The sequence below is a fragment of the Rhinolophus sinicus genome, linkage group LG06 (assembly GCF_036562045.2).
Source record: "Rhinolophus sinicus isolate RSC01 linkage group LG06, ASM3656204v1, whole genome shotgun sequence".
NCBI classification, from domain to species: Eukaryota; Metazoa; Chordata; class Mammalia; order Chiroptera; family Rhinolophidae; genus Rhinolophus; species Rhinolophus sinicus.
Window position 1 is genome coordinate 166,480,824 of NC_133756.1, and position 13,239 is coordinate 166,494,062.

The 13,239-nt window shown below is 55.8% G+C and overlaps 1 long non-coding RNA gene across 1 annotated transcript; it reads left to right on the forward strand.

The window, feature by feature from the left end:
- Positions 1-10,475: 10,475 nt before the first annotated feature.
- On the forward strand, positions 10,476-13,237 carry LOC109439217 (uncharacterized). Its single transcript, XR_002136468.2, has 2 exons — positions 10,476-12,124; positions 13,073-13,237. It is a non-coding gene; the product is annotated as an uncharacterized LOC109439217 (long non-coding RNA).
- The last annotated feature ends 2 nt before the right edge of the window (positions 13,238-13,239 follow it).

Here is a 13,239-nt window from a genome sequence, read left to right on the forward strand (position 1 = left end):
TGAAAACTTACGTCCACACAAAAACGTACACGTGGATGTTTATAGCAGCTTTGTTCATAATTGCTAAAACTTGAAAGCAGATGTTTTTAATAGGTGGAAGGATAAACAAATTGTGGTCTACCTGTATAATGGAATACTGATCAGTGCTAAAAAGAAATGAGCTCTCAGCCATGAACATACATGGAGGAACCTTTGATGCATAAGACTAAGTGAAAGAAGCCAGTCTGAGAAGGCTACACACTGTGTGATCCCAACTCTGTGACATTCCGGAAAAGGCAAAACTATGGGGACGGCGAAAAGATCAGTGGCTGCCAGAGGTTGGGGGAGGGGTGAACAGACGCAGCAGAGAGGTTCTTAGGGAGGTGGGACTGCTCCGTGTGACACTAGAATGGTGGGCGCATGACATTATGCATTTGTCCAAAGCCATAGAAAGCACACCAAGAGCAAACCCTACTGTGATCCATGCACTTTAGTTAATACCATGTCAGTATTGGTTCATCAGCCGTAAGAAACGTACCGAGCACACTGACGCGTGGAGCACATAATGGGAAGGGGTATGGAGGTATTAAAAAATCTTTGTACTTTCTGCAAATTTTTTTCTTTCACCTAAAACTGCTCTAAAGTGTAAAGTGTATTAAAAAACCGTGACGTGATATCAGTGCGATGATTCTGGTGAAAAGGACGGACAGTACCCAGTGTTGGGGACGACGTGGAGGTATCAGAGCCCTCACGCACTGCCGATGGGGACGTGAGCGATGCAGATACCAGAAACCAGCTGGGCAGCCCCCAGAATTGAAACATGCTGTTACCGTGTGACCTTGTAAGCAACACCGAGGTGTCTACCCTTGGGCCATGAAAACATAACATCCCCATAAAAACTCCTGCACCCAAGTGTGTAGCAGCAGTATTGATAAGAGCCCAAAGCAACCCGATGTTAACTGACAAGGGACACATGACAGTGGCTCATCCACACCCTGGAATGGCATTCAGCCACAAAAAGGAACAAAGCACCAATATGTGTCATGACACGATGAGCCTCGAGAAAATTATGCTCCATGAGGGAAGGTGACTACAAAGGACAAACACTGCGAGTCTGTTCAGATGGACTGTCAGACAGGCCAGGCCAGGGACAGTAGACGGCGGTGGCCCAGACTGGGCTGGCGGATGCCTCCACTGGTACTGGGCAGGGCATTCTTTCTGGAGCAATGAAATGTTCTAGAATTGACTGTGGTGATGGCCGTACAACTCCAGGATATACTGAGAAACACTGAAGTAGACGGCTTTAAATGGGCGAGCTGTTCGTTGTGTACATTTATCTCACCGAAGATGTTTTAAAACATTTGCTGCAGTTGGCGACTCATTGGGGGTCCTTTAAGCAGCCTTGATGTGGTGAACACACCCAGTGCCAGGTAAGCTTTATTCGCTGTCTGTGCGCCTGGTTGCCGCAGCCCTGTGGCAGTCAGCTGTTGGCTCAGTGGCTTTGGTGGCTCCAACAGTGGCTTAAATGAGACACTCGGCCTGAGCAGTGGCACTGCTCACAGGGTAGCTCTGAGGGGTCTGGGACCCAGCTCCCACAGGCAGGGAATGCTCCCCATTCTGCAGCTATCCTGGGTGACCGTGTCACCACCAGCCTGTGGAAGAGGAAAAAGCGAGGGCTGGGGACATGTCCTTTCCTTCCTAGAGCGAGACCAAGATTTGCACACATCACTTCCACTCACATTTCACTTCCACTCTCCCTCTTGGCCACTAACTCATGGGGCCTCACTTTTTGTCAGGGAGTGTGGGCCGTATGCCCAGCCTAAATTCCATGACCACAGACGCTCTTTGTTAAGTCTGTTCTGCCAAGAATTTATGATTCTGTCCCCACAGCCCTCCAACCTGAGGACCCTGAGGGGACCATGTGGCTCTCCCAACCTGAGGACCCTGAGGGGATCACGTGGTCCCCCCAACCTGAGGGCCCTGAGGGGACCACATGGCGCCAATCTGAGGTCCCTGCAGGAACTACGTGGCTCATGTCTAGTGAATTTGCGACAAGATCCAGCAATTGATGCTGCTGCCATATACTGGCTCAGACATGCAGGGACTTTAGCTCCAGGTGTGACAGTTGATCAAAGGTCCAAAACCTCAAGGACCACCCAGCAGAACCCACAGGAATATGGAGAACCCCACGACTCGGCCCACAGCCACACCCGGAAATCACTGTTCAGCTCTGCAAATCTCAGAAAACATGTCACCCTGTGCTTCAGGGCCCCTGGAGGGTCTGTCATGTGACAGGGCAGTCCTGTCCTTGAAGAAGCTGTAGGCCTTCTCCCTCTGCTCAAGGTCAGGCTGAGGGCAGTGGCTGAACCCCGCCCCGTCTGCGGCCCCTAGCAGCACACTCAATGCAACCCCCCTCTGTCCTTCCCTTCCGTCACGCCCCTCCAGCGCCCTGGCACCCCCACATCACTGTCCTGCTGGCTGGGCCCCTCTCTAGCTGGACTCTGTTTACCTTGGGGAGCAGCACCACAGCCCCCCACAGCTCCACAGCCCCTCTCAGCTCTCCTTCCAACACAAGGGGGTCTCAGGTGGGGTCTAGTGTGCAGGCGCTTGTCCACCTGGGAACCGTTGTGCCCTTCTCCCCCATCAGCAGAAGCCCCCCTTGTGCAGGTTTGTTGGGTGTCTTCCCATAGCTTGACTTCCCCGCAGGCGACCATGAGACGCGGTCCTGGTAAGGACAGAGAGCTTTCCGGAAGCCCATGTTCCTGGTGAGGAGGGTGAGTGGAGGTGGCACGGCCTTTTGCTCTTGGCCTTCCTCCAGTTTGTCCTGGGGTGGGGGCGTGGACACAGGGCCTGGGGGTCTGAGATGAGTGTGCATGAGACTGGGGAGCAGAGAAAGCAAAGGAGCCTGATCAGGACAGCATCTTGGGCACCAGGACGGCATCTTGAGCACCAGGACGGCATCTTGGGCACGAAGATGGCATCTCGGGCACCGGGACGGCATTTCAGGCGAGCTGCCGAGACCCACCCCTGGCTCAGACCTGCTCCCAGGTGCCCCAGAGGCCACAGATGCTGTCTGAGCAGCTGCTGCCCTCCGTCCACCACAGAGCCCTCCTCCCCAGCAAGGCCTTGGCTCCTCTGCCTACCACGAAAAAGTCCATGGCCTCTGTGCCCTTGTGCTCATAGCCCCTCCAGCAATATCCTTCCTTTGGCGCCTGTAGATTCCGAGGGGAGGCTTCTCCCAGGGAGCCTCTTGGCCATGGGATCCTCCAAGAGGCCTGTCAAAGCAGCCGGAGAGAGAAAGGCTTACACTGGTCTGTAAAAGAAGACAAAGAAACATTATTCAGCCTTAAAAGGAAGGAAATTCCTGCTACAGCATGGAGGAAACTGGACGACTTTACGCCAAGTGAAATGAGCCAGACACAGAAGGACAAACACTGTGTGTCCTTCCACTCACACGAGGTCCCTAGAGGAGTCAGATTCACAGAGACAGGAAGTAGATGGTGGTGCCAGGGCTGGGGCGGGGGAGGGGAGTGAGTGTTTCTTGGGGACAGTGTCAGTCTGGGACGATGGAAAGTTCTGGAAGTGGATGGAGGTGATGGCCACACAACAGTGTGAATGTGCCTAATGCCACTGGGCTGGCAGTTAAAATGGTTAAAAAGGTAAGTTTTACGTTGTGTTTATTTTACCTCAACTTACAAAACAGAGACAAAGAGACTCAGTGTGTCCATAATCAGACTAATGATTAGCTCAGGTGTGTTCCCCTGACCGGTGGGAAACACAGCCTCTCTTTGTCTAGCCAGGAAGGACTCAGCAGGACCTTGAGAACAGCAACCTTGTGTCCAACCCGGGAGGACAGGCTCATAAAGTTTTGTCCGGCTTATCATGCCTCAACCCTTATCACCTGTGGAGAGCGGGTGGGGGGACTGGGAGCAGAGAGCAGGGCACGGGCTGGCTGGGTGCCCGTGTGCCTGCATGCCTTTCTGAACTCTAACCCCCTCAAGGCTAAATCACTCACTGCCTTGCTGGCAGTCAGTGGGGCTTCTCTCACCAGCCCAGCGTCCACACTTTTGGCCACAGCACCACCTGTGCAGAGGGAAGGGCTCACCCCACGCCCCTGTCACCTGGCCCCCAGGTTCATGCTGGTCTGCCCTGGAGGGAAGTCTTCCCCTGGGGCCTCCTGTGGGCACTTGGTGGAGGGCCATGGGTGAGGTCCTCCTTCAAAAGGTGGCCTGGACCCTCACGTCAGGGAACAGACCCACCTTGTCGCCTCGTCAGATGGATGAGGGGGGCGCCCAGCTTCTCAGGAGGCCCAGGGTCAAGAGGACTGAGACCTGGCAGGAGCAGAGCCAGGGGGCACCTCAAACACGGCTGCACGAATCCCTCCCATGAGTCCCTGTTCTGTGGCAGGGCTGGAGGCTCTCCTGGCTCCTGAGGACATGGCTGGGCCAGACACAGGGAAGCCCCTGGGGCCTGGCGGCTGCAGTGGGGTGCTCCTCCCAGGGCCTGGCTCCTGGCCTCCTCTTCTCACAGATCTGTGAGGGGCCCTGCCCCCCACCTTGGGCTCCAGTTGGTCCAGAGGCCCCGCCCTCGCCCCTGCCCAAGGCTCCCTGTCATCACCTGCAGTGAAGGGCAGCTGCTCACCTCTCACCTGGCCTGTCCACCTGTAAGCCTCCTCCTCTCCTGTGATGTGCCCCGCAGCACTGCAGCCACAATGCTCCCTCCCTGCTGTGCTCCTGTCACCCCCAGGGGCCACCTGCCTAAGTGGCCTCCCCTTTCTCATCCCCTCAGCTATGTCCAGGGGTCTGGGGTCCAGTGCATATCCTGACTCCTAGCTCTGCCATTCACTGGCCACTGGGTGACCCTCCACAAACTCTGGACCTCCCTGGGCCAAGTTTCTTCATCTGCAAATGGACAGTACCTGCTTCCAAGGGTTGTGGGTTTGAAGGGAGGTAATTGGTAAAAATGGTTTAAAGCACTTAAAATACAGCCTAAATGAAGTAGGATCCCTACCTGACAACGCATAGGAAATTAGCTCAAAATGAAACAAAGACCTAAGTTTAAGAATTAAAACTATAAACATCTTAGGAAAAAGCACAGGGGAAATTCTCCATGACCTCATTGTTAGCAACTATGACACCAATAGCACGAGCAACACAAGAAAAAAAATTTGACTTCATCAAAAGTAAAACTCTTGTGCCTCAAAGGACACTGTCAAGAGAGTGAAAAGGCAACCAATAGATGGGAGAAAAATATTTGCAAACCATATATCTGATAAAGGATTAAAATCTATAACATAGGGCCTGCCCAGTGGCTGAGGAGGTTAGAGCTCCATGCTCCTAACTCCGAAGGCTGCCAGTTGGATTCCCACATGGGCCAGTGGGCTCTTAACCACAAGGTTGCCGGTTCGATCCCCACATGGGCCAGTGTGAGCTGCGTCCTCCACAACTAGATTGAAACAACTACTTGACTTGGAGCTGATGGGTCCTGGAAAAAAACACTTAAAATAAATAAGACTTAAAAAAAATTCTTAAAAAAAACAAACACGCAATAACAATAATAAACACCACTCAGCAAGACACCGCCACACATGGACATGAACACAGCTGTGAGACATTGATATCCCACGGTTATGAAACCTTACTGAGCTGTTCGTACAGTGCTGCCAATGCAAGTGCACTGTGGCAAGTGTGTCCACTTAATTGTCAGAGCGCCTACAACCCAACAACAACAAACAAATACAACAATAAAAAATGGGCAAAGGACTCACTAGACATTTCTGCAAAGAAGACAAATAGCCAACAAGACGGCACCCTGGGGCCTCCTTGCCCCTCCCCACTCCACCCAAACCTCATGTAGAGAGCATGTTGCCTGTCCCCTTATGTCCATGTCCACTAATCCTGCGTCCTTCCACTTTGTTTCTCAGACATTTCAGCTCCTGGATCACTGTCTTCTCAAATGCACTCTGGGTAACTCTTGTGATTTCAGAGTCAACGTAGACCATCTTTCCAACAGTTCTTACTCTCCAGCGATGGTCCCATCTCTGCCCCTGAGCTTCTCAGGCCTCTGGTCACCCTTAGATCAAACACATCCCACGTCTGCACCTGCAGCCTGTCCTGGGTCATACCTGGGCAGACGCTCTGGACTGCTGCAGACACCCCCCTTCTCCACAGCCCTTGAGAGCCAGTGAGTATCCGTTCTCTGTCTCCCACATCTCGTTCCCCAGTCTCTCTTGCTTCCACTCTGGATGAGCTCCTGTCCGCCTACCGTGGTCACCCATGAGCGCAGTAAGCCCCTCCCCTCCCTAGGTTGTCCCTCCTGGACACACTCTGGCTCCCAGCCGCATACCTGCCCTAGTCCCCAAGCTCAAGCCTGCCCCAGAAGTCACCGCCTGGTTGGACTCCTGACTTGCGACACCCCAGATGTACATTTCCACCCAAATTTCCAACCTGTGTCCTAAACTCCCGTCTCGGCTCCACCAGCAAGTCCTACAGAAATCGCAAGCTCACGTCCAAAAGCTAATTCCAGGCTTTCTCCCCAAAGAGCCTCACCTGTCGCCTTCCCCAGCTTGGAAGCTAGTGATTCGCTGCCTTCAGCTGCTTTACCTGGGACTTCTCACTCCCTCCAGACCCAGCCTGTCACCGTCAACATGCCAGGACCCAATTACCGGCACTGCTACGGGGGGCCAGCCCCTCACCTTCCCCCAGGTGCCCTGTGCCCCACTTAGCTACGACAGGGCCTTGTGAAACCTGCAGCTGGTCTCACCCCTTCTCTGCTCAGTACAAGGGACCAGGGCTCCTTGGCTGCTTTTAGGAGCACATGTCCCTTGGTGTGGAAATCATACACGGTGAGTCTGGAGCATTTTCTGGTGCCAGTAAGTGAGGAAGTGCTCAAAACAAACTAAAGAGGGATGGCTGGATGGCTCAGTTGGTTAGAGCATGAGCTCTTAACAACAAGATTGCCAGGTCAATTCCGGCATGGGATGGTGGGCTGTGCCCCCTGCAACTAAAGATTGAAAATGGCAATTGCACTTGGAGCTGAGCTGCGCCCTCCACAACTAGATTGAAGAACAATGACTTGGAGCTGATGGGCCCTGGAGAGGAACATTGTTCCCCAATATTCCCCAATAAAATTTATTCAAAAAAAACAAAAACCAAACTAAAGAGTCCATAACAGAAGGCACGCCAAAGGGACACGCAGCCATAAGAAGGGACCCCGATGCCAAAACCAGAAGGCTTGAGTAACATAGTAAAGTAGTATTGACTGTAGCCCTGAGTCCACACCGATTTAAATCACTGAATAATGATGACGGAATAAGTAAATATGGACAAAATAATAATAATAACAGCAATAATAAATGGGAGAATCTCTCCCACGCAGAGAATCCCGAGCCATCCATGCAGGTCTGCACCCTCAAGGCGGTGCGCACACGTGCTCCGTAAGTGAGGGCTAGGCACGGACTTCCTCCCAACGGTACAGCACAACAAGGATAAAAGGAGTAACTCAGCAAGGGACAAGAGGGACAAACCTCACCGCAGCCAGCCGCTCAAGGTCAACATCACAGTGACAAGCCATGTTGACAGCATGTGCCCTTGACATGGGGTGAGGAGAAGGGCCTTTGACCTCTGTGGTAACCTCAGCACCCCGCTCCCCCCCCCCCCCAAAACAGCACACAAACTCCAGTAGATGGCGTCCTACAAGGTACCCGAGCAGAGCTCTTCAAAACTGTCCTTGTCATCAAAAACAGAGGAGAGGAGCCTAAGGATGCGTGATGAGTACATGTCATGTGGGGTCCGGGGACAGAAAAGGACAGTAAGGGAAACTGAGGACATCTGCATAAAGTGTGGACTTCATGTAGTTAACACTGATATGTCAGTACTGGTTCATTAATTGTGACAAAATGTACCCTAAAAGCTGTGTCAGTCAGGGTTCTCCAGGGGAAAGAGAACTCACAGGACAGCCAGCGGTGTTGGTAGATAGGCTAGAGACATAGATTTATTATAAGGGCCTGGCGGACATGCCCATGCATTCGGCAACCTGGAGACTCAAGAGAGCTGATGGTGTGAGTTCCAACCCGGAAGCCAGCGGCCTTGAAACCCAAGGAAAGTTGATGTTTCAGGCCTTGGAGGCAGGAGGAGATCCAGGACCCATGAAGCAGGCGAGCAGGAGGAGTTTCCTGTTACACATGGGACGGCCAGTCTTTTGGTTTTATTCATGTCGTCAACTCATGCGCGACCCACCTGCACTGGTGAGGACGGTGTGCTTGTCAGTCCCCTGATGCAACGTCCCTAACCCAGGAGCAGCCTCACAGACACACCTGCCTGGAGTGATCTGGCCAAGCATTTGGGGGCTCCGTGGCCCAGCCAAGGTGGCACATAAAATGAACCATACCACCGACGTAAGATGTGACAACAGGGGAAACTGGGTGTGGGTTTCATGGGAGCTGTCTGGAGGGTCTTCAGAATTTTGCTGTAAATCTGTTCGTAAAAAATTCAATTTTAAAAATGCGTTTTTCTGAGTCCTTCACGCTGTCAGGCTGCAGAGGCGTGTGGCCCCCCTTCCTCTGCCTTCCCCAGAAGCTTCTGCGCTTCCCAGAGCAGACACAGGGTGGCACCATGTGCCCACGGTGGGCATCCAGACCTTCAGATGGCTTTTCAGCTTTGGAGGGTAGGTGTGCACGGCAGCGGCCCCCCTCCCCACACACACACACACACCAGGGGCAGGAGGGACAGTCCACGGGTATGTGCCAAGTTTGGTTGGAGGATGGGTCGCCACCCACCAGGGCTCTTGCCAGCATGTCCTGATGCTCCCCCTGCCCAGGCCAGGCCAGGCCAGGACGGCTTTGCTGGCCCTGAGCCGTGGGCCCCACTCCCTCCCCAAGCCTCAGGTGTGTTACCGGGGGCCCTCCCCCGCCCCCTGCACCCTCAGGACCTTTCACTGCCTTGTCCAATGTGACCACTGTGGCTGCCACCACTTCTCCATATGTGGGGACAGAACCAGGAGTGCAGTTTCCAGGCTCTCGCCCTCATGTGGAAAGGTGCTCACTTGGGTAGTAAATGGCCATCAACTATGAATGGATGGCCATCAGCTGTGGCTAGTTTGCCATCAGCTGTAACCAGTGAGCCATTGGCCACTAATATAACTGCCGTGGCTACGCTAGCAGCAAGTGGGGGCTAGCAAGAAGATGGTGGCTGAGCTAGCAAGAGCGGATTGTGGATTGCAGTTAGCACAGCAGATTGCAGCTAGCAAGTGAGGTTGTTTGGCAGAGAAGCAGACGGCAGGCTGTGGATCGTGTGGCTCCTGCTTCCTGTGTCTCCAACCCAGCCGCCAGCGAGACTATAGTGGTATGACTCCCCTATCCATGGCTCTGTAGGTGTTCCTTTTTGGCCTCACCATGTCCTGTGTTCTTGTGCGGGGAGCGGGACCAGGAACCCCGCATGACACGCTGCATGACACCATGCGTCACGTGTTTTCTTTGCAGGTAAAGGTAGACTGCAGTGGGGGAAGAAGTCCCTCACAGGCTTCTCTGTGGGTGCCTCTTGTGGCCCTGGGGGTGCTGACAGCACAGGCTGTGCCGGCTCCCACCTCTGGCAGCCTCCATGTGGGGTGTGCGTGGCAGGGACCTGTGCAGGGTTTGGTTTGAACGCATGGTTCTGGGGACTTAATGCCAGGCTGGGGTGAGGCCTACAGCTCCCTGCTGCGTGAACAGGGACCCAGGAGGGCCGGCTGTGCTTGGGAAGGCAGGCAGGTCAGAAGGCCTGTAAGGACGGGAGGAAAGGGTTAAAGGTTGGAGCTGTTGGGGCCTTCTAGGCCGGAGGCAGAGGCTAGGGCCCTGGAGGACAGGCGCCCTTGGGGGCCTCCCCTACCCAGTGTAAGGCTGGGACTCTGCTGCCCCTGACCCCCCCATGCCAGGAAGGGTGGGGAAGGAGCCCCCCTCAGCCAGGCCTGAGTGATTGATCCTCTAATCCACAGCCTTATCCCCAACTGGCCCCCAAAGCTATAATTAAAGCTGCAAGCGGAAGGGATTATTCTGGAGGAGGGGCAGAGCCCCCATGTCCTGTGGCCCCAGCTCTGCTGGAGATAACACTCAGGACCTCCCTCCCTGGCCTCTCCTCGGCTTCTCCTTGGGAAACCAAGTCACTGACCAGGCTGGCCTGGGCCCAGGGCGGTGGGGAGGGAGTCCAGGAGCATGTCCCACCGTTAGACCAAGTGTGGTGTTCAGGGAAGAACAAAGGCAAATTATGTCCCTCGTGCAATGTGGTCCAATCAAGTCACCACTTCTAACAGACTGATGGGCGTGATTGTCCCTAGTGACAATGGGACCACGCTGTCTGGGGGTTAGGGACCAATGTGGTCAGACGTCGGCTGCTTTTCGGCTCCTGGGTGGGGACACCTCATGAGCGCACTCTGTGCTGTGGCCTTTGTCACTCACCATGACAATCAAGTCAGTGCTGCTGGTGCGACCTTGCACTTGTCCGTCGTGTCTGACTCAGCTTTGCCTCCCTCAAGTCTAAGCCAGGGCCTGGCACATGGGAAACTCTACCCACTCCCATCCAGTTGTCAGCACTGATGGAGAACCTGGCAAGCCTGACGCTGCCCCAAACACTGAAGGGTGAGCACGACCAGACGCCCAGCCACCAAAGCTGACAATCAACCAGAGGCCTGAAGAGGTGCCAAGGAAACAGGCACGAACAGTGTGATAGCAGAAGGACAGGCTGTGCGAGGCAAGTGACAGCATGGGGAGTCTGGCTGGAGGCCGGTAAAGGGGTGCATGGCAGGCAGGAGTGGGACCCTTAGGCCGTGGACCCAGGCATGGGAGCTGAGGCGCCCCGATTGCTCTCGGCGGTTGCAGAGGACAGCAGTGGGGTGCGGGGCTGGCTGTGGCCTGGACAAGCAGTGAGCACCAGAGGAAGACAAGGACGGTACTCAGACAGGTGGCCCGAGAGCGGGGCGGACACGCTGAGGGCCACGGGGACTCGACCACAGGTGGGGGCGTCGGTCAGTGTCAATGCACCCACAATATCATAATTGATAAGGAGCAGCTGGGATGAGCAGGCCGGTGAGGTCAGTGCAGGGTGGGTGGACAGACTGCCAAGGTGCTGGGGCCAGTGAGGGGCACAGGGTCCGGATGGGGGTGAGGAAAACCAGCGGCTCAGCATCCAGCAATCAGGAGGGACGCTGGAGAAAACACTGGGGACTTGACCTTGGCATCTGACGGAGGGTTCTGGGGTCTCTACCAGCGGACAGGGCCTAGGGCCGCAGCGGGTCTCAGCTGGTCACTTCCATTCTTATAGAAATCAGTTTGCACAGACAGGTGTGAACCGGCTCCCAGGGGCAGGAAAACACGTTTACTGACATATGTCTGCGTGGGAAGGACAGACACTTAGCAACACAAGTGAGAGGAGAGACGGGCCTGCACCGGGGTCTGCAGGCAGGGACACGCGCCTGGCCAGAGCTGGCTCTTGGGAAGGTCCTGTCCCTCCACGGTGCACCTGTGAGGGTTGCCCACCACTCAGGAGCACAGGCCGTTAGTGACGGGCTGCGGAGCAGGGCTCAGTCCACCTGGCTGCCCCACCAGTGGAGAGAGGGAAGGCTGGCCGCTGAGCCGGGAGGCCTGGTCAGGGAATTGCAGTCGCCCTCTGTGGTGCTGCCTGCTGACAGCCCAGGTCCTGCAGGTTCGCTCTTCGTGTCACCTGCCCCTTTTGCATTCTCAAACCCAACTTCCCTGGTCCTGGTCCTTGGTTGAGTCCCCTTCTCACCATGAAGTGACAACACTTTCCGGAGAGGGCCAAGCCTGCTGGCAATGCAAGGGGCTCGAAGCATCCCCTCGCATGCCACAGCAGGGGACAGAGCCTGGAGGCTGCGGTCTGAGGCTGGTTCCAGTTCCAAGCAGGCGTCCTTTCTGCCAAGCCCTGTGACAGGAGGGGACAGCTGCAGCTTCCCCTCGAGCTATAAAAAGCTCCAATGCCCAAGCAGAGGACACACGAGGGGAACACAGGGAGCGTACCTCGCTGGACTTAGGGAGCTTGGCTCAACAACCATGAGGCTGGCCCCCGCCATCAGGCTGCTGCAAGCCCCCCTGGGGGGCTGGGTGGTCCCCAGGGTGCACATCTCCGCCAAACCGGCCAAAACACCCACCTCTGCCTCAGTGAGTACCTCCCAGGCTGCGGCGGTGGGGTGGGGCGGGGCGGCCCTGAGGTGTTCTTGGGAGGTGGTTTCAGGGTGGGACATGGGGGAGACAGAACGTGCCCAGGCCTGGAGCTTCTTGAGGGGGTCCTGGGGCTGTCAGTCCTATGGCTGGGACAGAGTCCCAACTCCAGGAAAAGGGTCCCTGCAGCCATCGCCTGCAGGTCAGCGTCCCGAAGCAGCCAGCAGTCAGTCAGGGGGATGGGGCTCCGGTGCCCAGAACCCCCTCTCATTCGGGCAAATGACAGGTGCTAAGGGCTGAGGAGGGAGGGCGCTCAGTGTGCACTGCAGCTTCGTGACCGGTTCAAGGGCTGAGGGGGCAGCTTTGGGGGGCAGCGAGAGCACCAGTGAGAACAGGCCTGTTACCCTTGGGCTCCAGCAGAGCTGACAACTCTACTTTCACCATAAATAGCCACGGTCTAGGTCATCTACCCAAGGTCATGGGGCTCAACAATACTGAGATCTGAGCCCAGTCACAGGTCCCCATTCTCAGGCAATGTTGCTCTTCACTCTCTAGGCATTGAATTCAGAAGCAAGGATTAGTTTCCGACCTGGCACCTAATTCAGCTTTAGGAAATGGGGGAGGGGTGGCCAGGCCCAGGCTCAGTACCACACGCTGTCCACCCAAGCTTCTGAACCTGACCACGTAGAGAAAGGCCCGCTGTCTGCCACCCTGCACGACAGACGTACACATCTTGCCCTGGGAAGGCGGTCAAGGTCAGGACAGCCAGGCTGTCAGAGGCCCCGCCCACAGGCCGGAGCCAGCCCTCCTCCATCTGACAAGCTGGCTGGAAGAGCTGGGTGGGCCAGCAGGCCCCTGGATGGGTGGGGCAGCCTGTGTCCAAGTCGGGCTGAGCCCCGCACATCCGCCTGCAGATGGGCCCAGGGACTGACGTGTGCTTCCCCCCAGGAGCAGGCCGCAGCGCTGGGCGTGACCTTCTTCAGCTTCCTGATCCCTGCAGGCTGGGTGCTGTCCCACCTGGAGAGCTACAAGAAGCCTGCTGCGTGACGACGGTGCTGCCACTGCCACAGGCGGGCACGGAGGGGTGGCATTAAAGCCCTCTCCCCACCTGAAGC